The 27450-nt window shown below is 31.3% G+C and overlaps 1 long non-coding RNA gene across 1 annotated transcript; it reads right to left on the bottom strand.

The window, feature by feature from the left end:
* On the bottom strand, window positions 1-25800 carry LOC146995036 (uncharacterized). Its single transcript, XR_015043484.1, has 2 exons — window positions 25531-25800; window positions 1-343 (listed from the first exon to the last, which is right to left on the bottom strand). It is a non-coding gene; the product is annotated as an uncharacterized LOC146995036 (long non-coding RNA).
* Window positions 25801-27450: the final 1650 nt, after the last annotated feature.

Below are 27450 nucleotides of genomic sequence, written 5' to 3'. Positions count from 1 at the left end.
TTAGAGATACAGAAAATATATTAAAAATGTATATGATATAGTATACAATCCCAGCATGCACAATTTATCAATTAAATTTGACTTCCTTTATACGCATTTTTCAAATCATGAGAAAAAGTTTTTGACTGATTTTTGTGATGAAACACTAGAAGATATTTTCCAAGAAGGGATGCTTTAAGGCAAACTGGCTTGCATTCATATTACACGTGGAAAAATCATGACGACGCTTATGCAGGCAGTCCATTCACCAGGATTCAAGCTATTAGTGTTCAGCTTCTCACCAGCTTGTCCACTAGCACACAACAGCCTCTTGTAATACATTATCTGCAGACATGAAATCCTTCTGTATTTATATGAAAAGAAAAAGTTATACATTCAATATTAATTACAAAACCCATTTTCATACATGCCTACTGACAAATTATAAATAATCCTCAACTCATGATGAGTATTGTTCCAATAGTTCCATCATAAGTTCATACTGATGTAACTCAGGGTCTTAATAAAATTATACCTTGGTATGTTTGATTATATTGTCATGAATAAGGCTTCTGTTTCACATGAAAATGGTTTAAGGAGGTATAAACTTATGTGACATTTATAAACAACTTATTTGCATACATTCACATGAATTTTATAAAATTAATACATATACATCCCTTTCATTAGTTGATAAGAACAAAAATATATAAAAAATTCTTTTAATTAAAATAATGGATAAGTAACTGTTACTTATTTGAAAGAATTATTGTAAAATACAACTTAGTGAAAAATTATTCAGGTATGATCAGAATCCTATAAAAACAATGCATATATGCATAAGCTGTTTATATTTTTCTGTAAAATAAACATTTGATCTGGACAACTGCATACTTTTATTTCAAGATGCTTTTTTAGTTAGGACTACCTAATATACACTAATGTTTGTGAAAATCACAACCATGAAGGAATTATGCACTTTGAACCAAACTTACATGAAATGTAAAGTGAGTTAAGACATACAAATGATTAGAATTACAAAGGGATTATGCATGCATGAAATGAGAACTGGCAGTTGTAAAGGACTGTAAAGTTGTGCTGAAATCTGTTTAACATCCTCCGTCTGCAGTGAACATTTAATTTGTGCTCAGTATGCCTCGTCAACAGCGGAGGATGCCATACCAACAAGTTTGAACGAGGCCACATCGTCTGTATGGAAGAGGGTGGACTTTCATATCAAACAATCACAGCCCGCACGCAGCACAATGCCACAACAGTGATGCATGTTTGGAAGAAATGGACAGCAAGAACCAAACAAGGTGAAATCCTGGCAATGGGGCACACAACAGCACAAGTGTTCGTCGCTGTCTGCTGCAACATGAACTGCATGCAAGGGTTCCTCTATGCAGGATTGCCCTGTCGCTGAGTAACATATGCCTCCGACTTCAGTGAGCACTGCAACTCAGTGCGTGGCGTGCTCTGTGGCAACAAGTTGCTTTCTCCAACAAATCTTGCTACAATCTGGAGTATAATGATGACAGAGTATCCATTATTCGATGCATTCCAGGCACTATATTTTAGGGGGGAAAAAATGCCTGTGCACAAGCCTTCTTTAAGCTACAACAGGTTTTGCATCTTCCCCAGATATGTTGCTCAATCAGCATGCCTAGGATTTCATCGGTCAGCGACTCGCACGTACAGCTAGTGGGGCACACACTGAAACTGAACTTTCACATCAAGTCAAAGCCATTCCCCAGGATTACATTCAGAACCTATACGATTCAATGCCACGATGTGTACAGGCTCTCGCTCGGCATGACAGAAACTCAAAGTACTGATTTTCCAACTTTCGTTTGTAAATGTGATCGTTTACTTGTATCACTATCGGTAATATGCGGAATAAATTTCATTCATTTCCAACAATTCCTTCATGGTGTTGCATTTTTCACAAACATTAGTGTGTCTACAGCTTCCAGTGCCTGTTCAGCATCCTCTCGTATGTTACTCAAGATAAATGACTAACTGAAGACAATTTTTAATCTCTATTGAAATGCTCGTAATGATTCACTGCTAAGCACAGAATCTTAAATAACACTTGTCACTGCTAGCAATGCCTCATTCTGCCTCTAGTCCATCATCAGAAAATTCCATCAACCTGCTGTGGAGGAAGCTCCACGTTTATAAAATCATTGCCGTCATCTTCAAAGGCAGAATTACAGAGGTTCTGGGAATCCCATATTATCTTTAAATTCTTTCAAAGCTTTTCTCAAGCCTTTTCTTGTACAATGCAATCATAAAATGCTTGTTGAAATTCTATTCAGTATCAACTGTAATCTCCAAATGCGGCTTTATGAATTTGTGTCCATCATCTATACAAATTACACTGACCAAAACAAAACAAAAAAAAAAAAAAGCATTATCTAATTTTTAAAATCGCATTATCTTTCGGCTATGCCGAACTGGATGACGAAAGGGGAAATTCTCAAAACCCGCACATTTCCAGGAAACCCATGTAGCTAGGTTACCATTTTCACTTACTACAAAGACAACGCCAAACAATAATCGATTATCGCTCAGATTGGGACCACATGATCCTTCAGAAGCAGAACTTTCATCTGATTGGTTCTTATTTCCCAGGAAAGTCCCGTCTAGCAGGGACTGTTGCTAGAAGTAAATAACCGCTTTAATCAACACTCACAAATAATATAGTGAAATCACAATGACCAAAATTAGCCTCAATCCACTATGTCTAATCCGTTTTCAAAACACATGTTTCGCTTTTGTGATAAGAGGAGAGTGGAATGTGGAAATGAACATGAGCTCAGCATAAGAGCGTATAGGTAGTGATCACTTTAGGTTTTCTACAGATGACATTCAGTGGATGAGTTGAATGTTGCCTTTTTTCCCCTCCGAGATAGGTAGATGGTGTTACTAGGTGGCTTAAAGTACAGTCAAGTCTTTAACCCGGAATGATCTATAATCCGGACCTCAAAGCTACAAACTTTCTGCATATGCTTAAACGCATGCGCATATGCATTTAATCTATAATGGACTGTATAAGCTAAGCTAAAATTATCTATTTCAGTTAATGTTGGAGTTCGCGTTGTTCCTTAATCTTCTAATTGGATCCGGCTTATTATTTTTTGCAGACTGTTAGAGCAATTTTATAAAAAGTAAGCTTGAACTTTCGATTATGTCGAAAAGAGTTTCCGATTCTGGAGATATCAAAGGATTTACAAGCGAAAGCATGTTTTGATGCCCATCAAACAAAAAGTGGAATTGCTGCAAAAAATGGTTAGAGGCATGAAGAAAGTGACAGAGAGGTGATTTGTTTCTCTAACCATTCCGAAATCTGTTTATCAATTTCGCGCTGCTCTGCGGGAGAGGGGGGGGGGTACGTCGGAGCGCGCAATGAACTGGAAGTTGATCTGTCAGCACTATCATCTTCAGGGCATATTTTTCTATTTTATTCGGCTTATAATTCCTCACTAAATGTAGTATTTTATCTCGATGTACTCCGTCTTTGATATGATTTAAATCAAATTAATCATTATAAATATCATGAATACACAAGAAATAGCTTTCTGGTTGCAATTTTCTAATTTCGACTATGCGTAAGGTATGCTTTACGCATGCGCACTTTGAAAGAAAAGTTTAATAAAGTAAACAAATAAATATTAAACTTTTTTTTTTGTAAATTTTGATACCCTTTAGATCATAATTGCTCTTTATTTCATATTTTTAATTTTATAATTTCTGCATGCCATCTTAAAAGATTTTAAACTGATGAGCTATAATACAAAAAAACCGATAATCTGAAATCGCCGAAGAGTCCAAATTAAAGACTTTTGACTGTTTACGATAACCAAATGAGCACCACAGCATTTAATGGGTTAATATACGACATAATTACACAGATTGGAATTTGCTAGCAAGTTTGCCCTTGAAACAGAAAAGAAAATTAAAAATCCTGCTCCAGAGGACATTCCAACTGGCAAATTTATGAAATTTATATACTACTGTTATGAAATAATTTGATCCAGTTTTGTGAAATTAACAAAATATATGGCATTAATGAACTATACAATCACCTGATGCATATTTTAACTTTGAATGTCAAAACAGAATAGGGACTTTTTTTTTGGCACTGTGGCTGATTCTTACCTTTAGTCATAAAGATGATTATTATGATGCATGTTGCTTTATCGAAGACCTGCCAATGATGAATTGCTATATTCACCCCCCGCACTTTACAGTGCTGAAATTTATTAAAAATATTTCCCTCATTTTCCACTTTTTCAATACATTATTAGAATGAGCTTTCCTATAGTTTAAAATGTATTTGTTGATGCAGTAATCATTGTCTTACTTACAAAGACAAAATCCCATAAATACATACAAAGGTTACATTGAACCTTTCTTCTTGTAATTTTTTACCTTAATGCCAACTTAACACAAGAACTGTTGAAACACAGTGAAGCAAACACAAACTGACATTCATTCTATGATTTCAGCTGCATACTCAACTTCTCGACTACGACTGTGCAGTTGTGCAATTCTAAGATGTTTCTTCAAGTAAAAAATTGGTTGATGTGTACATGGATACCGAGGATGTGTAATTCTTAAAAATGCGCCAAGCAGTGTGTGATTCTTCATTGTTTTTCTTGAAGTCCTGTTTTAGATATTTTTGCATGTTTACAGAATTAATTCAAATTTGTAACCGGCAATATGATGAGTTAGCGATTTTCTAAAACACACGAAAATAATCGATTTGGCAATTTTTTTAAAACTCGCCAATCTGGACCGTAATATGTAGTTTTACCATATTGCTGTTGTGAAAAGACATGTTTGAAGATGAGTACAAGTTTAACAATTTAAAAATACTGTAATCCTAAAAACAAATCATATGGACCATGGCAGACAAAAAAAATAAGAAAGGCACTGCAAAAGCATATGGTTAGACATGGCCAGAATCTCATAAAAAATAGCACACATTAGCTTCCTGGCAAAACATACTTTGGCTCAACTTCGATGTTAATGTTTCTGGTTAAGTAGAAGCAACATTAAAACTGGTTTGCAGTAAATGCTGCCAAATGAACACATAACTGAAATATTTGCTGATATTAAGAAAAATATTAATTTGTTCAGCTAGACATTTAGCACCAATGCTCATCCAATAACAACAACAAAATTATAAATTTGTTCACAGAATGTAATAAGAAATTTGTATAAATAAGTACGTAAGCAACAACAACAACAAAAAAAAAAAAAAAAGGCACATCAATATCACTGCCACACCATACAATTACGTTTGAATAAGAAAATAGAGTTATGCGTACAGCATTGAAAAAATACCTTTCAAGTACACCGTATTCATTTCTTACCCTGAATCGAGCAGAACCATGTAATTATTTAATCTGCAACTACATTCTGAAATTTAATAATACACACAAATTATATATATTTAATACACATTTTGTACTGAAATTAAATTATTACAAATATAGTTTTTACTAACCTATACATGCAGAAATTCAGGGAAAAAAGATCGCCAGATCGCATTCACCAGTTTGCTTTAAAAAAATGAATTAACATAAATAATTACAATTGAAAACCTATTCATTTAAGCAAATAATGGATTATAAATTTTAATTTTACCTTACAATCAAGAATGAGAATAGCCGCATCACACCCACATCACAGCAAAAGCCACTGCTTCTTGCTGCAATTTTTAATTTCGCTACAAATAACAGAATAATACTAGAATTGCTTACAATAAATGTACATAGAATGTTAGGCTTTTGGTATTAATATTACACGCTGTAGCTCGGCTGAAGTTAATATGTTAATGTTTCTGGCTAAGCATGTTCAACTAAATGCATTATTAAAGCTGATTTCCAATAACGTATGGAAAGTGGAGCGCAGATAACCAAAATATTTGCTCGGCCAGATATTTAACATTACTATTAATACGATATCACAGAGAACATGAAAAAATGAGTATATTTGTTCAAAACAACACAGAAATACAAGAATATATTACATTTCGCAGTATTTAATAATAAATATGGGTGAATAAGTACATAAACACCACGAATTTTTTTCTTCCTTTTAACTGCACACACAAACCAATAAACTATATACAATTCATAAATAATTTTGTATTCAAAGTTAATTAAATATTTACAAAATCAAAAATAATTCTTACTATACATTCAGCAGAAAACGAATTATGCCTATAATTGCGGTCTGTGCAAGAAAAAAAATAATATTGATTAAAATTAATCAAAAAGACAATTAAATTTAAAAAAAGACTATTCATTTAAGTGGAAAAATCATTAGAATTTTAATTTATTTGAATTTCAACTTAAAATTTGGAACAATAGATATCACTCGTATACTCACCACACCATCCGACCACGTTCGAGAACAAAATGGCGCTCGATTCGCATGGCACATTGGAGGCATGTTCATGCGCAGATGGTCTCTGCGCAACCAGTCGTACGTTTAGCATTTTTACCATGTTAGAGCTAGCCGTCCGACGTCGTACGGGTAGACACTTCCAAATCAAAGCATTAAAACCTTCGTAATCGATAAACAACGGCCATTTCATTATCGATAGTAAAAGGAAAGTCTGGGCCGTCTGAAAAAGCGGCGATTCTATTTCTTATAAGGTCCATGGAGAATACATTGTGACGTCACAATTTTAGTCCCACCCATTTATGAACGTCACATAGCTCCGCCTTCGCAACTTTGTTTATACCAAAGCTGTATATATAATAAAGCGTCGTCAGCTCAATGGACTTTCTAACCTGAAATCTCGCAACGTATTAACGACTTCTTCACACCTCACGTGACAAGGTAGCCACGCCCTCTCAACATCTGCAATCCTGACTTAGGTCTCACTCATGTATTCTCCTACTTTCAGCGCTCTATAGCAACTAACTCAGACAGCCGGAACAAAACTTGCAAATCCTGCAAGTTAATCAGCGGCGCATCCAGCGGTACTTGGAAAAAAGCTCAATGGACGAACCTGCGCTTTTTCGCGATCGCAGCGCTCCTGGTGGTTGCGCTGTGGAAACACAATTAATTGAACTGCGCATGCTCCCCATTTACAGTTGTTTTTGAACGTAATGCCCATGCTGGTTTCAAGAGCTCCTGCATTGATTTGACTCACGTACATTTTTCTTTGCAGTTTCTATCAAACGGATCTTTTCAGAACCAATTTCATTATTATTTTCATTTTTCTGACATAATGGCTTATCGCTACTGCAGATTTAAAGGCTGTAATAGAAAGATTGAATCAAAAAGTGATGGAATACATTTCTACAGATTTCCCAAGGAAGAACAAAGGTTAGTACTAAATTATTTTATGATTTCTTTCCACTTTTGTCATAAAAAATTATTTCGTTAAATATAATTTATTTGTATCTCATCCTGAACTTTTGCTGAAAAATTTATAAAGTACCTCAAACTCGGAAACAAAAATTGATATTTAAAAATTCGGCTAAAGTGCAGAATCGCCCATTTATTTGTTTGGCGTTTATTTGCCGGTTCAGAAACAAAAAAAGTGAAGCTTAGACCTTTTCTTCCCGCAATATTGCACATCCAGAGTTATTTATATTACAGTTCCTTTAGGTTTGGCACATTATAGCCACCTAACCCTGTTGAAAGTAATGGTGTTATTTTTGAAGCAACTTAAAAGTTGTTAATGTATTGCTTTTGTTTGTGATCTGGATAAACAAAAAGTGTTAAGAGAGAAATGTTTGAAACAAAACACATTACAGTACTTTTACATTAACTGCATGCTAGACTAAGCTACTGGCGTGAATTATAATAATAATAAAAAAAAATGATCTTTGATTGTTAAGGTGAAATGATTGATAAAAGAACATGCTTTTAGTTTGTAAATCTATTTTTAGGAATAGTTTACCAATTATAAAGGTGTAGGCAAAATGCACTGTTTACAATAGTAAACAAAATATGGATGTCCAAATTACAGGTAAACGATTACGTAATTGGAGAATGGGTATCAATAGAATAATGAAGTTGTTTTATCCAAGTGAAGTGATAAAAAGTAAATGACTCTTACTGTGTGAACGTGATGATTCCCGTGGGCCATGAAATTTGCTGTTTTGGGTTGGTCCCCTTAGATTGAAAAAAATATTGTCAAATTTATTTTTTCTATTCATTTTTGTTATTTGATATGAGAAAAAAAATCTTATTAGTCCGTATGACATTTTCATGGAGAGGATTGGGGGCAAACCTATAATAAATTGCTCAATGAAGACACTAGTTTTGCTTTCATCTTTTCAGGAAATACAGGCTTCAATTTAAATGTAGGGAAGAGGGATAATTCACATTAATCAATATTTCATTATCTGTTATTTAAAAGTATGCTGGTGTTTCATAGATGCTTAAAAAAGTAAAATTGCTTCATGGAGAGGGGGCAGTATTAGGGTTATCTCCAGAACACTAAATTAATGCAATTTATATTATACATTAAACTAATGCAGTTATGTATGTATAGTTATTTATTTTCCATCTTTTTTTGTTTTAGATGTCAAGCTTGGGTCAAGGCTTCGCAGAATGAAAAGCTTGTGGGTGTTCCTGCCTCTGACCTACACAAAAGAGCCTATCTATGTGTGGTACATTTTGAAGACTGGTGCTTCGTTAATATCACTACTAAACATCGTTTAGTACACAATGCAGTACCATGTTCTACAAAACTCCAAGTGACAAAGGGTTTGGTTCCAGATAAAGTGCCTGAGTTAAGTCACATGACAGTGCCAAATTCTGTGACAAATGGTTCAGTTCGAGATAAAATGCCCGAGATAAATCATATCACAGTGCCAAGTTCTGAACATCATCAGTCAGATTTTCAACAGGAATTAATATCCAATGTTCAAGGACCCAATAATCTTTATCAAAATGTCTGCTCCACTGAACATTCAACTTGTAACGCATCTTTAATGTCTCTCATTCCACAGCAGTCATTTTCAACACCAGTGAGCTGTAGCACACCGAAGTCACATTATACTGGGAAAAAATACACACCCAGAAAATCACAATTGTCAAAAAAAGTTAAAAAATATCGTGACATGGCAAGACGGCTGAAATTAAAATTTGTGTCATCTAAGAAGAAATTTTCTACAGCTCATTCTCTTGAAAAAACCCTTTCCAGTCAAGGAGTTAGTAAAAAATTATCTTCTTTTATTCAACGCCAGGTAACACTGAATACCCAGAAAACAAAAAGAAGACGTTTTACGCATTCAGATAAAATCGACGCCTACCGCATCTACAGCAAAAGTCGGGCAGCTTATCGTGTTTTGAAAGAGTTCCTTGAACTTCCAGCTGAACGAACTCTTCAACGTTTTGTCTCATCAAAATTGTCATGTACAGGAATCAGTGCAGATATCATATCAGCACTAAAACAAGTTTTACAAAATAAGGAAAATCACGAAAGAATGTTTGCATTGGTCTTTGATGAGATGTCGTTGAAACTCTGTCTAGTGCATGATAAACAAAATGATCGCATAGTTGGATTTGAGGACTTAGGTGGTTTTCCCAGTGATTCAATTGCAAATCATGTACTAGTATTAATGCTGAGAAGTTTAACCAGCAAGAAGAAACTTCCACTTGGATTTTACTTCTCCAACCATGCAATAAATGCAGAAAGACTGAGAGAAATACTCACAGAAGCTTTAACAAAATTATCGGATGCTAATGCCATAGTTAAAGCTCTGGTTTGTGACCAGGGGGGAAATAATAGTAGGTTGTTTAGAATTTTAGGAGTGGATTCTCTTAAACCATTCTTTTATTTTAATGGACAGACTATTTATTGTTTGTTTGATCCACCACATCTTTTGAAAAATTTGAGGAGGAATCTTATGAAGTATGACCTGCAGACAAGTAAAGGATTCGTATCTTTCAAATACATTCGAGACTTCCATGAAGTAGATAAAACACTGCTTATCCGCTGTGCACCGAAAATGACTGATGCACACTTAAATACAATGGGATTAAACTCCATGAAAGTTGCTATTGCTGCACAAGTGTTCAGCCACACAGTAGCAGCAGGAATGAACCTGTGTATTTTGTCTGGACTGATAGAAGCAAGTGCTGCTCCAACAGTAGAGTTCATTCTAAAGATTGACAATTTGTTTGACTCCATGAATGGAACTCGAAAGAATCCTTTAAGAGGAAAACAGCTCCATTGTGCAGTGAAAGAAGGTTCTGCACATATTAATTTTTGGAAAGAGATGATAGCATATGTTGAATCATGGGTTCTTTTGCAACCGCTTGCACAAAACCAAGATGGTCCAAGAAAGCATGCTTCAGGACCACGTAGCAGAATAGGCTGGTTGCAAACTCTCAGAGCAATACTAAAACTTTCTGAAGAAATGTTACATGAACGGGAATATTTTATGACAAAGAGGTGCAATCAGGATTGTCTTGAAAATTTTTTCAGTCGTATCCGAGGGAGTGGGGGCAATCGCACAAATCCATCTGCTTATGAATTTTCTTCACTTTTCAAGATTGCATGTGTAAATTCTTTCCGTAACACAAATAAGTTTTCAAATTGTGAGGCAGATGGGGATAAATTTATGTTTTTCATTTTGTCTGCAGTACCATCAACTACAATTGAGGAAAATGAAGTACAGAAGGAGGAGGTGAAAGAAGGACAAATTACAAGTAATGATGATTTTGATGACTCTGTTGTCATTGATTTTGATTCCCCTTGTCAGGATGCATGTTTTGAAAGACTTGATAATTTGTCACAAAATGTTGTTGCTTATCTGAGTGGATATTTATCCAGAAAGGTATTATATTCCTTGAATCTTAATGAGTGTGATATATGCAGTATTTCACTGACAGACAGAACAAAGCCAATGCTGCAGCATACTCTATTTTTATACCTTAAAGAATATAAAAATCAGGATATAACGGAAGGAGGGTTGACACATCCGTCAGAAAGCATGACAAAATGCATTGCTGAACTTCTTCAGAAAGCAAATAATTTTTTCTCCCACCACTTGCCAATATGTAACATTTTGCAAAATCTGAAAAATGTGTTATCACAGTTACCAGTGTTTCAGTTTTTGTGCTGTGAACTTCATTCAAATGATGTTAAAAAGAAGATTGTATCTTTTGCCTCTGCTTTTTTTTTAAAAATTCATCTTCGGGAAAAAAATAGAAAAATTAGTAAATATAACACAGATCTGAAAAAACTACAAAAGGGGAAACATTAATAGAAATGTAATTAACTAAATTAAAAGCAAAGGGTGTATGTGCTACTTTGTGTGAATTGCTGAGGGTTTTTTTTTTTTTTTCATATTATTATTATGTATTCATGGTTAGTATGCTACAATAATGTGTGAAATATATATTCTTTCTGTTGTAAACATTGTGTGCATATTCCTCATGGATATTTCTTTTCATTTAACCTACTGCTTAAACCATTATACTATTTTATTATTTATATTGTATATTACTATTGTAAAGCTGTCATTTTTATGCTCTATATTGCAAACAACGTAATTTAATGTATTGATAAAAATAAAAATAAATTAATTATTAACTTGTCAACAGTTATTTCGTAAATGTTATTTTGAAATAATGTTCAACTTGTTATTTCGTAAATGGAAATGAAAATATTGTTTTTTCCATTTTCACTTTGGATATTCTAAATTGCTCTAATGTGTACAGCATTGAATTATGTCCATTTTAAGGTAAATTTGCAGAAGGTAATTTCTTATGAGTTTCCAAACATCTTTTCAAAAATGGGCTTTCTTATTTCCAAAGTGAATTGTGTGTCAATACAAATCATTTGAACCGATTATGGCATGACATCTAATTATCACTTTGGTATTCATGCTTGTTTCAGTATTTTATGGTGGCAATTATTTTGTTATTTATTTTTTAAGTGTTTTAATGCATTATTGAAAATATTTGTTACATATACATTTACAAAACTTTGAATTTTTAACAGAGATATAAAAGTGAAGCAGCTTATGTTTCCACTTCTCAACTTTGTTTATATAAGAAAATAATAATAATTATTGATTAAGATAAAAAATTGATACTTCTTAATTTATAAGCAGTGTAAAGACAGGAAATCTGAGATCATTAATTTCTGAGACATAAATAGCTTTCCAAGATGCAAATAAAACAGCAATGATCGTAAATATTAATGCTCCTAAAATATATCCACTTTTCCTAACTGATTTTTGCTTTTTGATCCAAAACTTGTTTTATACAACTTTATTTTAACTAATTATGAAGAAACTTTATACTTGTTTCCTTAACAAGTATTTATGTGTTTGTTAAGTGAAAACAGGTTGATGTGTACATGGTTAAAGTGAAGGGAATGTGCAATACCAAGTTTGTGCAATTCTCTGATTTTTTTGAAGTGAAAATAGGTCATTGTGTACATGGATACCAAGTTAAAATTTAAAAAAAAAATGCCTTTGCTTCGTTAAAACAAAATGGCGTCGAAAAACAAACTCGCAGGATTGGTCGCCAAAAAATCGCCGAGTTACCATGAAGTAAAGATTCACTAAGGTCATTTTCAATAATAAAAATATATTCAAGAAACACTATGACACAAGATTGGGTGTTAATAAATCTATCACTATTGAGCGTTGAAGCTGAAATGGATGTTCAAGTATTGATAAATAATTTTGCAGAAATGAAGGTTAGACACAAATTTTAGTAAAGAAGGATTTTTGTCTTTATGATGAATTTTGACCACCAGCGTTATAATTACACTTATTGAGACGGGGAGGAATTAGAGATGAAGAACAAGCAGTACAGGATGAGGAAAATTAAAAGGAAACAGAAAAAAACTTTAGCATTCATATTTTTTTATAAAAATAATGTATTCAAGTAGTTGAGTGTACTGAAAGTTTTTTTAAAAGGACAGAAAAAAACTTTACCATACATATTTTCTACAAAAATTATATATTCAAATAGTTTTATTTATGAAGTTTATGATAAATATGTTTTATATTTAACAAATGTATCATTTACATTATAAAAATTCTTATTTATTACTTGTATATTATTTCATAAATCATGTTCGTAAGCTGAGTGAATCACAGAGTACTATATATTAATGTAATATCTTTTCTGTACATTTATCAATTATTTTATTTGTCAGTTTATAATATAACTAATTATTTATAAGTTTGCTAAATTAAAGTCTTAAATAATTAAAATCATCTAGCGTCAAATACCGAGACCAAAGCAAATTTGCATTTCAACAGCTGGTTAAGGGAAAATATTTTCCTTTTTATTCTTTCTTCATGTACCTTTTAACTGGTTCCCTAAGAAGGTGCTTTTATTTTTTAACAATTAATCCAGATGTGATAAAAATCATCATGAAAACATTGGCTTCAGGAATCCTTGATATTATTTTATTTTTAAGCACATTAAATTTATTGGGAGAGGCGGCCCAGGAAATGTTTTTGCACAGGGGCCCAAGAGTTCTATTTACGCCACTGTCTGGAACATCTAATCAAGAAGTTGCTGAAAAGTGTAGTAATGCTTCATAATTATTTTATGTTAATTCCTCATTTGTTTTTTAAAAAATTAAAGGTGTTATGGCTACAATTTTGTGTGGTGATATAAAGAGTTAAGTAAGTTGGTTTTCAAGCCAGGTTATTATCATCTAGCAATAAATCCAAAAATAATATTTATTTGTATTAAAATCAACAGTTTTTCTGACTGTATGTATACATTAATATTTTATTTAAAAAAAGACTGTAGTTTGGTGTAAAAGAATTTTAAGTACATTTTGTTAGTTTTATTTGTATTATTACTAGTAATAATAAAATTTTTAGTATTTTCTACTCATTGCCTGTTTCTTGAAATTATTTAATAAAATTACTCATATATAAAAACATTGGTTCTATAAATTTTTTGCTGTAAAATAAATTATATACATATGTAGTTGTTACATCATTATTATAAAAAATCATCTGATGCAAAGTAAGAATATTTGAATATTTAGAAATTTATTTTATTCTTATTTTACCTTCTTTTTAAATTATATTATTTTCTTATTTTACCTTCTTTTTAAATTATATTATTTTCTTATTTTACCTTCTTTTTAAATTATATTATTTTCTTATTTTACCTTCTTTTTACATTATATTATTTTTATAAATTTTTTATATTACTGGATTTTTTTCAACCAAAACGACGTAATTTGCAATTTAAATGTTTAACTTTAAATAAACTATATTTTTAAACAAAACCAGAAGTTTCCTTATAATAGCGGTGCTAAAACGAGCAAGTTGCAATTGCAGTTCTGTTTACGAGTGACGGGGGGGGGAGGAAAAGACGTGGGAAGGGTTTCAACTCACAGCGCAACCGCTGCACTGAATTAGCGCTGCAGTCAACCTATCTGGCGGCAGCTAGTATTAGGGGAGTGACGACGCTTCTTTTGAAACAGCTTTGGTTTATCAAGGCCAACTTATACTCAAGGCCTGCCAGACTGAACGAAATTCCGGTTCCCAGTTTTCAGTGGCTTTCGCAAAATTAATCACTAGGTGGCGCTCGCATTCTGCTAAAATTTTGCTATACGCTCACTATTTGTAACGTTGTTCGTTATTAACAAAAAGTGTATTTTATGGCTAGCTGCTGTATATTTAATGGCTATACTTAACGAGCTTGGGTTTTTGCGTAACTTTATATGCATATAGGTTTAAAATTGTGTATATACATCATTGAACTCAGTTCTGAAATTCCTCATTCTGCTTATTTAATTCTGAAATCTTTGTGCATCTAATGCTGTTATTTTCAAAACTTTGTTTGTAACTTTCTTCTGATTAATCTGGAATGGGAATAATACACATGGATTTATGTCAGCTAGTTACATGTAGGTAATGTATCAAGATGGCACTCATGTATATGTGTGCTTAATAGTGATAATATTGTTTTGTGAAATTCAGTAATTTTATTTCATGTATACATTTTTCTTGATAATGAACTATATCAGTATCTCACGCTGCCAGCCATAAAATTTTCTACACATGTCATTCTGATTAATGTTGTATATGTGTAAAAAATGTCTAGCTGCTGTATATTTAAGGGCTATACTTAATAAGCTTGTTTTTTTGCCTAACTTTATATGCATATAGGTTTAAAATTGTGTATATACCTCATCGAACTCAGTTCTGAAATTCCTCATTCTGCTTATTTAATTATGAAATCTTTCTGCATCTAATGCTGTTATTTTCAAAACTTTGTGTGGAATTTATTATTATCTTATTATTATACTATTAATCATCTTCTGATTAATCTGGAATGGGAATGCTACACATGGATTTATGTCATGTAGGTAATGTATCAAGATGGCACTTATGTGTATGTGTGCTTAATAGTGATAATATTGTTTTGTGAAATTCAGTAATTTTATTTCATGTATACATTATTCTTGATAATGAACTATATCAGTATCTCACGCTGCCAGCGTGTAAATAAATAAATTTTGTAAATAAAATTTTGTACACATGTCATTCTGATAAATGTTGTATGTGTGTAAAAATGTCTACCTGCTGTATATTTAAGTGATGCATTTAATAAGCTTGTTTTTTTGCCTAACTTTAAATGCATATATATCTAAAATTGTGTATATACCTCATTCTACTTAGCATTGTGGGCATGTGTGATGGATATATTATTTATATTTAGCCATTCCAAGTTTTCAAATTTTATCCTTGATATACAGAACTGAACTTTTCTTAAGTATATATTGTGATTATGAGAGTTATTATTTTTTTGTGTGATGTTAAAATATATTTTATAATGCCTGTGTCTCTTTTATTTATAACAAACAGATTGATTTGATCAATAGCTTTATCAAAAATGTCATTATTTTCATTTGAAAAATTGAAGTTTCTCTAACACTGAAAATGTAAATTGATGCAGTGCACTTAATTCAGTTACTAGTTTCTTAATGTTAACATCAATGAAATTTAGAATACAAATGAAAGTGAAGAGAAACACACCTGTGTAATATTAAAATTAGTCAAAAAAGCAACTTTGGGTTTGAGTTTCATTCAAAATCTATGCCACAGTAAGACCCCCCCCCCTTTTTTTTTTTTTTTTTTTTTTTTTTTTGACTAATAATTTTATAATGTCTTTGAATATCTGCAATGCAAATACTGCACAGAGATAAAAATCTGCATTATTTAAACTTTTATTGTTTAAGATTTCCTAAAAACAGGTATTTAATAATTAAAAAAAAATTCTTCAGTATGTAAAATTTAATCTCTTTAAGTAATATTCTTACTTTAATCTCTTTAAGTAATATTTTTACTTCAATGTCGTGGAAACAGATATACAAATTTTAGATCACGGTGTATTAATATGTTAATTACATCTTTGATAGGGGATACTAAATTAATTTTTGGCCCAGTACAGCCGATAGAAATATTTTGAAAATTTTTCACTGAAATAGTACATGATCTGAAGCTATCTGTTAACTTCTTACTATATACATAATTAAAAAATAAGGTGTATACTCTGAATTACCTTTAAATTAGAATAAGTAGTTGTAATGCGTACAATTCAGAATAGCGCATGTCTAGATCAAAGCAGGAATTAAAATCGAGCTGGTGTTTATGTGTGAAAAAAAAAAAGGTGAGATAGCTTAAAATTCTATGCTTTCCTTCTAATTAAAATATTTTTACTAATAAGAAATCAACAATTTCTGACTACTATGGATTAATCGTTTTTAAACTTTGCATATAACAAGACAGAATTCGTTTTTGGTACTTTTCCGATCTTTGTAAACATCGCAAAATGTAGCAGAATTGCAGCGCCATCTTGCGATCGGTAGGAATATGACTCAGGCAACCGAAAACACAAAAGAATATTTTCACACTGGCAGGCCTTGAGTATAAGTTGGCCTTGGGTTTATACAACGTTTACTGGCGATTTTCGCCGCTACTGAAAGTCTCCAAGCAGTGGGCTAAAGCACATTTTCACCGAAAAAAGTATTCTTTTCTCCATTTTACTTTACCAGTATATTATTATGCTATTTTAGAAGCATCATGTGAAAATATTGCAAGTTTCTCAAGTGATAGATTAATACAGTTTATAAAAACGGTGAAAATGTGCTTTAGCCCACTGCTTGGCGATTTTCAGGGGCGGGGAATTTTTGAAAATCGCCAGTAAACATTGTATAAACAAAGTTGCGAAGGCGGAGCTATGTGACGTTTATAAATGGGTGGGACTAAGATTTTGACGTCACAATGTATTCTCTACAGATGTAGAAATAAGCATACTAAATTTTTTCTATTTCAAACTATTAAATACGGTAAGTGAATTGTAACAGTTATTAAAACTGTAAACAACTTCGCAGTCTCTCATACAGGGTGAATATTTTAAAGCTTTAGTATTTATACAAATAAAAACAGATTTTTTTTAATTTTACCTTATTGCTACGTAACGACACTATCTCTTACATACTAGTAAGTAAACAATCTTCATTATTTTCTAAAACTTTTTAAGCTTTATATTAATAAAAAAGGGAAAATATTTATTATTGAATATCAACATCATACACAGCTTTCATTTCCATGTTTCTTAAATTCCTAAACCACGTTCTATACTTTCGTATTAGAATTCTACTCATTAATAAATTTAAAAATCTAATTTCTCACAATGAAAGAAAATAAGAAAATATTAAAAATAAGCAATTTTAAAAAGAAAAAATATTTTCACTTACCCTTTTCAGGAAAATAAAAAGTCTTTTTGACAATGACGGCACGTTTCCCTTGCATTTCCAATAAAGTAATAAATTTACATGTACAATCACTCACCTCTCTCAGCATCACAGATAAATCCATAGCGACTGTTATTTAACGAAATATATGCAGAAAAATGTTAAAAACACACAGATAAAACCGCTCGATTGATAACTACCAAATAACATTCAAACGGCAACTGAATTAACTGCCCAAATTACGAAGTAAAAATTCCAAAAGAAATCGTCTGCTTGGAAATTCTTTTTAACTGCAAGTATAGTTTTGAAAGCATAAATTATCGTCTGCTAATTGACAATTTGTTTTCGGACATTTGTGCTCTCTCCGAAGAAATTGATTCGTATCTAGTTATTAAAAAGCGCTGTGAAAGCCATGGCTTTTCGATATCTAAAGCTACGATAGGTAATACTGTCAACGATAGGAAATTTTAAAAAAAGACAACAAATATAATGAAATTAAAAAACAAAATAAAATCTGAAATTTAAGATTTTACATTACGCCCAAAAGGTGCATTTTTTAACACTTTGCGTGTTGCCTTTATTAATTAAATATCATGTTCTTCGCACTTAAACCGTAAAATTCAGTTCAACAGCAATATCACAAAATAATTTTAAAATAAGCATATCTTTAGATTTTCCGATACACAGTCTCGCGCGCTGGAGATAAAAATGTTTTTATCTGTAGAGCATTGTCATTGCTTGCTTTGAAATTCCTCAGTATGTTAATCAAAAATTCGTTAAAGTTTTACAAAATATGAAAACGATAATAAAACAAATTCCAAATTTCAAATTTGGGCTTCCAGATGCCCATATTCGCAGGAGGATGACGTTATTCTAAATTTGATGTTTCTAGGTACCGCTGTTTTATCAAAATGAGGGAAACATACATACATTTATAAATATTTTTAATCGTTTAATTCCTTTAAATATAAAACAGGGCGATAATATTTGTTGGCCACAATTTGAAACACTGGCTACATTGGCTTTTGCCATGTACACATCGATCTATTTTCACTTAAAAAAACATCCCAGAATTGCACAAACTCGGCATCGCGCACAACCTCGGCACTGCGCACCACATTGGCTTTGCCCATGTGCACATCGATTTATTTTCACTTAAAAAAATCCCAGAATTGCACAAACTCGGCATTGAGCACTACACTGGCTTTGCCCATGTGCTCATCGATCTATTTTCACTTAAAAAAACATCCCAGAATTGCACAAACTCGGCATCGCGCACCGCATTGGCTTTGCCCATATGCACATCGATCAATTTTCACTTAAAAAAACATCCCAGAATTGCACAAACTCGGCATTGCGCACCACATTGGCTTTGCCCATGTGCACATTCATCTATTTTCACTTAAAAAAATCTCAGAATTGCACAAACGGGGCATCACGCAAAACCTCGGCATTGCGCACCACATTGGCTTTGCCCATGTGCACATCGATCTATTTTCACTTAAAAAACCCTCGCAGAATTGCACAAACTCCGCATCGCGCACAACCTCGGCATTGCGCACCACATTGGCTTTGCCCATGTGCACATCGATCTATTTTCACTTAAAAAAACATCCCATAATTGCACAAACTCGGCATCGCGCACAACCTCGGCATTGCGCACCACATTGGCTTTGCCCATGTGCACATCGATCTATTTTCACTTAAAAAACATCCCAGATTTGCACAAACTCGGCATTGCGCACCACATTGGCTTTGCCCTTGTGCACATCGATCTATTTTCACTTAAAAAAAAACCTCTCAGTATTGCACAAACTCGGCATCGCGCACAACGTCGGCATTGCGCACTACATTGGCTTTGCCCATGTACATATCGATCTATTTTCATTAAAAAAAATCAGAGAATTGCACAACGTTAGCTTTTCCAATCTTCTAGGATTGAGCCAAAAAGAAGTACAAAATATTAAAATAAGCAACTTTAAAACGAACCATACAAGAAAAATTTTTTCGCTTACCCTTTCAAAGAAAAATTTAAAGTCTTTTTGAGGGGTTTTTTATATGAATTTATTTCAGGGGGAAACCCTTTTGGATCCCCCTCATCTTTAAATTTACAAACGCTTATACGCCGTTTCTGTAATATATGCAGAAAAAAGGCTAAAACCCACAGGGGGGAAAACACTGGATTAAAAAAAGAAACCACATAAGAACATTCAAACCGCAACAGAATTAACAAGTAAAAAAAAAAAAAAATAATAATAAATAAAATAAAAATAATGAAAGCTTTAGATTTTACATTACGACCAAAGGGCGTTTTTTTTAACGTTTTGTGTGTTACATTTCTTTATCATATAATGTTTTTTACACTTAAACCTTAAAATTCAGTTCAACAGCAATATCGCAAAATAATTTTAAAATGAGCATATCTTTAGAATTTCTGATACACAGTTTTGCGCTCTGCACGTAAAAAATGTTTTTTTTTTTTTTTTTTTTTTTTTTTTTTTTCCCCTTCCCCGGTACTGTGTATCAGTTGCTCGCTTTGAAATCTTTGAGTTTGCTAATAAAAATTTCGTTCAAGTTTTACAAAATATCAATCAGATAATAAAAAAAATTCCAAGTTTGGGCTTAAAGATACCCATATTAGGTTGGAAACGTATGTTATTCAAAATTTGATGGCTCTAGGTACCATTGTTTTATCACAATGCGAGAAACATTTATGCAGATTTTTCAATATTTAATTTCTTTAAATATAACACAGGGCGATAACATTTAGTGGCAACAGAATAACAACACAGCTTCAAAACATCGGGTTAGCCATGTTGGCGCGTTTATTGCCCATTGAAAAACAATCGCCAAGCAGTGGGCTAAACCGCATTTTAACCATAAAAACAATTAGTAAGTGTGAGTAGGTCATTTTAATCTCTTTCGGATCTTGATTTTGGACACCACAAATGAGAAGGTTATGTTAATTTTATGAGATTGTACTCATAATTGTTACATATATGTAAAACTATAAAACTGTGTATTGAGAATTTTCTGAAGTAGGATTAGTTTTGAATAATAACTCAGCTTTCATAATGTTATAAATATGTATCTTTCCATAAATTTGAAATAAGATTTGTATAATGCTTATGTAATTTATTTTCTTAGTAAACCCAAGGATTTTAATTAACACTCCTCAATAATTTTATATTGTAGAATATTATTTCATATTAAGTAGATTATTATCATTTAGCTAATAAGTTTCAAAGCATTTAAAAGTTATCAAACATATGTATTTCTATAATCCTGATAAACATTATATTTCCTGTTATTGATAGCATATAGTTCCTTTATTCTTGTTTAAGCCTTTAGATAAGATCTTTATGTACGACAGTAATATTTTGAAGGTTGCTGATTATAATATGAAGATCTTGGCAATAAAATGCAAAATGTTCTTGTGTTCATGACACATTCATAGGGAGACAGTGCAGTTCATAACTTCTTAGCACTGCAGGGAGGGAAAAACTATTGGCTTATAGATATGTGCCCAAAATTTTATAATAAAATTATTTAAGGAAGGAAATAAGCACATTTTGTCAAACATATTTGTACTCTGAGAAATTAAATGAAGCGCAAATAAGTATTTTTCAGGGACAGGGGAAGAAACTGAATGTCAGTTATCAATACTTCCTCAATTCTTGTAATCTTGAAATGAGATTTTTCTGTACTCTTCTGTAATCGGAACTGGATTCAGAAATGAGTGTATATATATATTATATGTACATACGTATGTATATGTGTACGCATATAGACACATACATACATGCATACATATATACATTCCTTAATCCAGTCCCGATAACAGAGTACCAATTTTTCAGTCTGTAGCATGTTTTGATTAATTTTGTCTGCATTTAGAATGTATTTGATATTATTGTTATAATATTATCCTTTCAAATTATAGATGGATTATTATTGGTTATAGAAATAATAAATAAATATAATTTTTTATGTTTTAGAATTTTTATACAGTATATTATACTAAGTATGATTTCATTTTAGTTCTTTAGTAATATTTACCCATACCCTTTTTTTTCAGTAAGTAGTAATTAAAATATTGGTGGAATGTGAAAGAAATAGATTACTAAATTTTATTAAACATGAAATGTACCTAATTTATATGCATTTAGATACACATGCAAGTTAAAAAATTGTGTGTTTTCAATAAATGCAGATAAAAGACAATTCTTTTATAGACATCTATCTTCCATTTATCAAATTGTTGTACTTAAAAATTATGGCATTCTTTCTTTCGGATTAATGAGTTTAAAATGATTTTGCAATGTAATGGGTGACATTTTTTTTTTTTTTTTTTTCTTTTTCTTTTTGAAATCTGATATCTCCAACTGTACAATGAATTTTTATTTCCATATATTTATTTTTTAGTATTTCAAGTGATAAAGGTTATCCGTTGGAACTTTCGCTTTTGACACCATACATGTAAATCCCTCTTCATATACAGAAGAAAATTATAACCAAAAGCATGCAGTAGCAAGGAACTGTGTGGAAAGATACAGTGGTGTACATAAATCAAGGTTTCGTTGCCTACATCATCACAGAGTGTTGATGTACAGCCCAACACTATAAAGGGGCTTCTATAAAAGGGAGCTGACTCATAGTCCATTTTGTAGCCAACAAAGCACACTTGTTGCTATCCTGCCATTGGATCAGCATTATTATGTTGACATATTTGTTGATTGATTCCGACCTAATTTTGAGAAACACGGGTGGATGTGCTGCACCAAATTGTTCCAGTCATTCTAAAAATAGCATAAGGATATTTCTTTTTCCGAGAAATAAAGAAAGACGAAGAAAATGGATAATTAATTCTTGTCGAGCTCAACTGATTCCCAGCCCAGGAGCGTGTATTTGTGAGGTGAGTTCAGCTTGGTATTTTTCCATAGAATGTTAGAAAAATTATTCTTCATAATTCTTCAAAATATATGTTTTCATTTAACTGCCACTTATTGATGATCATCTGATTTTTATAAATACAAAATCAATTATGAAATGTGTGTGTTTGTGCAGTATAATATTGTATGTGATGTTATTGTTCCTTTTATTATCACGAATAGTTTATACTGTTTGTAAAATTGTAATTTTTGTAAACAGCATATAGGAAAGTGATGTTCTTTTTTTTTATTATTATTTAATTCTACTGTACGATTGGAGATTTAAAGTAACATCCTATGTTTTGATTATGATGTATTGTCGCCAAATCTGTTAGTTGGTGCCAATGTTAAAAACTGGATAGTATGATCTAAATTATAAATGAATTTGCTTTTTCTTTTATAGTAAGATAAATATATTCTTTATTTTTAAGGTATTTTGAAGCAGTTAAATATTAATTTAAATATTTGACAAATCATTTTAATCCCATTATCATGCTTGATCTAGTTGTAAATCTTTATGTTGTATTTTTAACTGTAGTTACTTTAAATTTATTTTCATTGTGTGGAAGTATGTTTTAAGTAGCTTTACAAACTTACTTTTTCTTAATTTTGTTCCATTTTCATATAAAAATTTAAATTTACCAGAAAATTGCATTCTTAAAAGCGTGATTAAATTCATTTAATACCTGTAACTGTAATTAAATACTAGTGCTTTAAATGTTAATGTTAAATTTCATGCATGCTTTTGTTAAATTTGCTAGTACATTTTGAAGAAAGTCAATTTGTTCATAAATGACATAGTTCATAAATTTCTCATGGTCTGCTAAATCAAATTTACTTTTGTGTGACCTTACATCTGAGGCATCGATCATAAATTTGTTTTGGCGTTTTAAGAATTTTGAATAAAAAATTTATTGCTACTGTAAAAGAATGTTCACCTGATGTTTACCTTGCTAATCAATGTCTTATAAATGACTTGCAAGATTTTTCATAATGTGATGTTGCATATGTTATCTTCTTTGTTATCAAATAAATACAAACAGCATATTCCTAATCACATATTTCTTCTTTTAAAGAAGAATTTCTTTACATATTTCTTCTCTTTTTTTTTTTTTTTTTTTTTTTTTTGTAAGAGTTTTATGTATCATGGTGCGATATTTGGGATTTGTTTTTAGAGTACATAACAGTACTTTTTTGAGGTGTTAATAGAACCAGTGTATTTTATTTATTTACTTATTGCTTTAATTTGAGGCCTTTTTCCCCCCTCCTTTCCATATATGCATAAAACTTACTTAAGCTATATTTTTAACATATTAATGAGATATATGTAAATGAAATAAGTCTCTTATATTAGCTACTTTACTAGAAAAAGAACTAAACTAAAATGATATACCTTGAAAACTTTTTGATTAATTTTTTTAAGTATTTAAAATACATACTTTATCTTCTAACACTTATTAATTAATACTAATTTTTTATTTCTTCAGTATTTAATATTTTCTTGTTTCCTCAGTACATTTTCATTTAACATTGTCTTTTTCACATTTGCAAATTCCAATAACATATTATTTGAGCATCTGCTTCTTGTTTTGTCCAAACACATGAATCATTCTGTTGAACACAAATAGATTTAGAGGCTCTAGCAATCAAGCAAACAACCCACAACAGAGTTATTAAAGTTGCCTTACATGTAAAACTTGCATTTCAATTTAGGAATTCATAATTAAATGATATATTTTTAGCCTCAATTTTTTTAGTCATTCAAATTATACATAAATTATTGGAATATATCTTCAGATTGTGCTGCAAGATATTGCTGTTAATAAAAACTATAAATAATCGAAATTCTATTCTGAGATCTGTTTAAAAATATGTAGACATTTTTAAGTATCCAAAAAGTATATAAACCTGATCTAAATTCACTGACCTAAACTAAAAAAAAAAAAAAAAAAAAAAAAAAAAAGAATAATAAACAAATTTTGTACATCTTAGATTAAAAAACTTAAAACTGCATAAAGAACTTCAAATGAACAAGATTACAAAAAATTCAGTTATTTAATGATCCTAAATTTTTTGAAAGAAATGTCGGTGAATCTTTACATTATGGTAACTTGGCGATTTTTTGGCGACCAACCTGCTACAGCAACCTGCTAGTTTTGTTTTGGACGCCATTTTGTTTTCACGAAGTAAAGGCATTTTTTTTTTTAACTCAACATTTTTTTCCAGCAATCTGCTAGCCGAATTACGTTTATACTAGAACTTTTATGGACTATAAATGCTTAATCATGTCGAAGATTAGGAGCGAAATTGGGAGAAAGTGCAGAATCGCAAACCGCTTGCCGCGTTTTTAAGAATCGCACATACACGGTATCCATGTACACGTCCACCTATTTTCACTTAAAAAAACATCCCAGAATTGCACAAAAATGGCATTGCGCACACTCTTGACTTTATCTATGTACACATCGACCTATTTTCACTTAAAAAGTCAAAGAAAATTGACAAAAATCTAATTCTTCTTACTCTTGTAAAAATCGCCAAACAAATAAGTGGGCGATTCTGCACTTTAGCAGCGAAATTGTTTCTAAGTGCTTATTAGCTACAATAACGATCGAATTTTCCGGAAAATGTCACATTACATGTCTCATGATCTCTTATTTCTCTAAGACAAAATAATCTGGGATTCGAACTGTGTACTTCTCAGATTATTGCTAAAGTCCTAGCTAGTAACCTTTATCGCCTTACCAAAATGTCGCCAAACTACCTGTTACCATATTCTAAAGATTAGTTTAATTCTAAAGATTAGTCATGGTGAAAATGAATAACAGCAATCTAAATAATAATACATAAATATGCATGCGAGTGATGTGTATAAAATAGTACCTTTCATGGTGCTTTTCCATGAAAGACACAAATGTCTCTAACTGACGAGAAGTTATCCGGGATGACGGCTTATTCTAAACAGAGATGGAAAAAGATAGGCTGTGTCTACCCGTACGACGTCGGAAGTTTAGCTGAAACATGGTAAAAATGCTAAACGTACGACTAGTTGCGCAGAGACACTTTCGTGATTTCTGCGCATTCCGACCAGTCGTAAAGAGATGTTTGTTTACATTTGTGTTGATTATCGGAAGGGTGAATTGCTTTACCGTGTAGTGCTAGAATGTCAAGAAAAAGTTATTTTTTATTTCGTTTGATGACTAATTACTATCATTCTTTGATAGATATCTAAAACATTATATAAAATAAAGAACTTTGAATATATCTGAATATTCTTCTTCTTTTAAATTGCTAATGTTTGATCATTTTATACTGATGCGGAGTTTACACAAATAATCAAAATTTCTTGAAATTCTTATCAGCAGATTTAAATAAATCATGCATGCAAGCAGTAAAATCACATTCTTATGAAACGAAATTGAAAAATCGTCTTAAAACCTTGTGTAATTTTTCTGTCATGCGTTGCTAAATATTTCTATAAAATTGCATACAGAAGCATTTATATACATAAAGAGTGTGTTCAGAAGATTAATTCAGAAATGTATGTGCATATGCTTGTATGTACGGATGTAGGTGTTCATGTAGCATATGTATGTGTGTGTGCACAGATATACATGCATAGATACATTTTTGAGTCTGGTCTCGAAAAATGTTTTGCTGAAAAAGAATGTAAACAAACCACCCAGCTCCTTAAAATAAAACAGTTTAGAAATTTTTTATCATAATTTTGGTTTCTACAGCAAACTTTTGTGTGTGGGTTTGTTTTAAACTCTTAGAAGAACTCAAATTTTAATATAAAGACGTGAAAATTTTTTACCTTTTCATAGTGTACCTGATGATGATTTATTAAAAACACAATTGACTCTCTTATATTTAATATTGAAAAGAAGGAGGGGGATATGTACAAAATTATAATAAAGATAATTCTAAGGAATTTTTTATAAATATATGTGACTGATTACACACTCTGAATATAGAAAAAATAATCCCTTACAAATGACTTATACAGTATTTGTTTTATTATCATATCCTGCCCTCATAAGCTCAAAAATAAAACTTTATACAGGGAAAGTCATTTTACCTCCAAATATATTTTATGGTATTGAAGTATGATAACAGATGATTATTTTTGTTAGAAAAATTATAATGTTATGAATATTTTCCTGAAAATAATTATACATTATATTCAAGCATATTTACATATTAATATATATATATTATATTCAAGTAATAGATGACATATTTATATATTCTATTTAAGAAATAAATGGCAGCACTATGTCTTGTCATTAACTTTATCAAAAGAACTTACAGGTTCAAAGCACCTAATTTCTAGTATAAGAACTGTACTTCAAATGTCCTTTTCTTTTCCTTTTTTTTTTTTTTTTTTTTTTTTTTTTTCCTTCTTCTTCTGTAAGAGTTTTGCTTTATACTATTTACAGATGGACATCTAAAAATGCTTGGCCTTTTTTATCCAAATATCTAAATATGGAAGTCTGAAATAATGCAATGTATTTGTATGTATATAGAGTAAAATATTAGTAAATTCTACATAAGTACATTATTATTCTAAGATAATGTATTTAAAGATATTCGGTTTAATGCAAATATGGGAATCAATTTATACATATAAATTTTAAGTGTATGACTTCTGTTGGATGTTTTAAGTAAACAATCAAAAAAATTAACCTTTCTATCAACTTATCTTGCACATATATACATTATTACTTTTTTTTCCTATAAGAATAAACTTAATCTAATATAATAATCTAAAAATAAATAATGCACAACATCCATTAAGGC

This window comes from Stegodyphus dumicola, chromosome 10 (assembly GCF_044657685.1).
Source record: "Stegodyphus dumicola isolate Sdum_Otavi_A_Nest chromosome 10, ASM4465768v1".
Lineage (NCBI taxonomy): Eukaryota > Metazoa > Arthropoda > Arachnida > Araneae > Eresidae > Stegodyphus > Stegodyphus dumicola.
The sequence above is the reverse complement of the archived record's forward strand: the minus strand, read 5'-3'. Positions and strand labels throughout refer to the sequence as shown.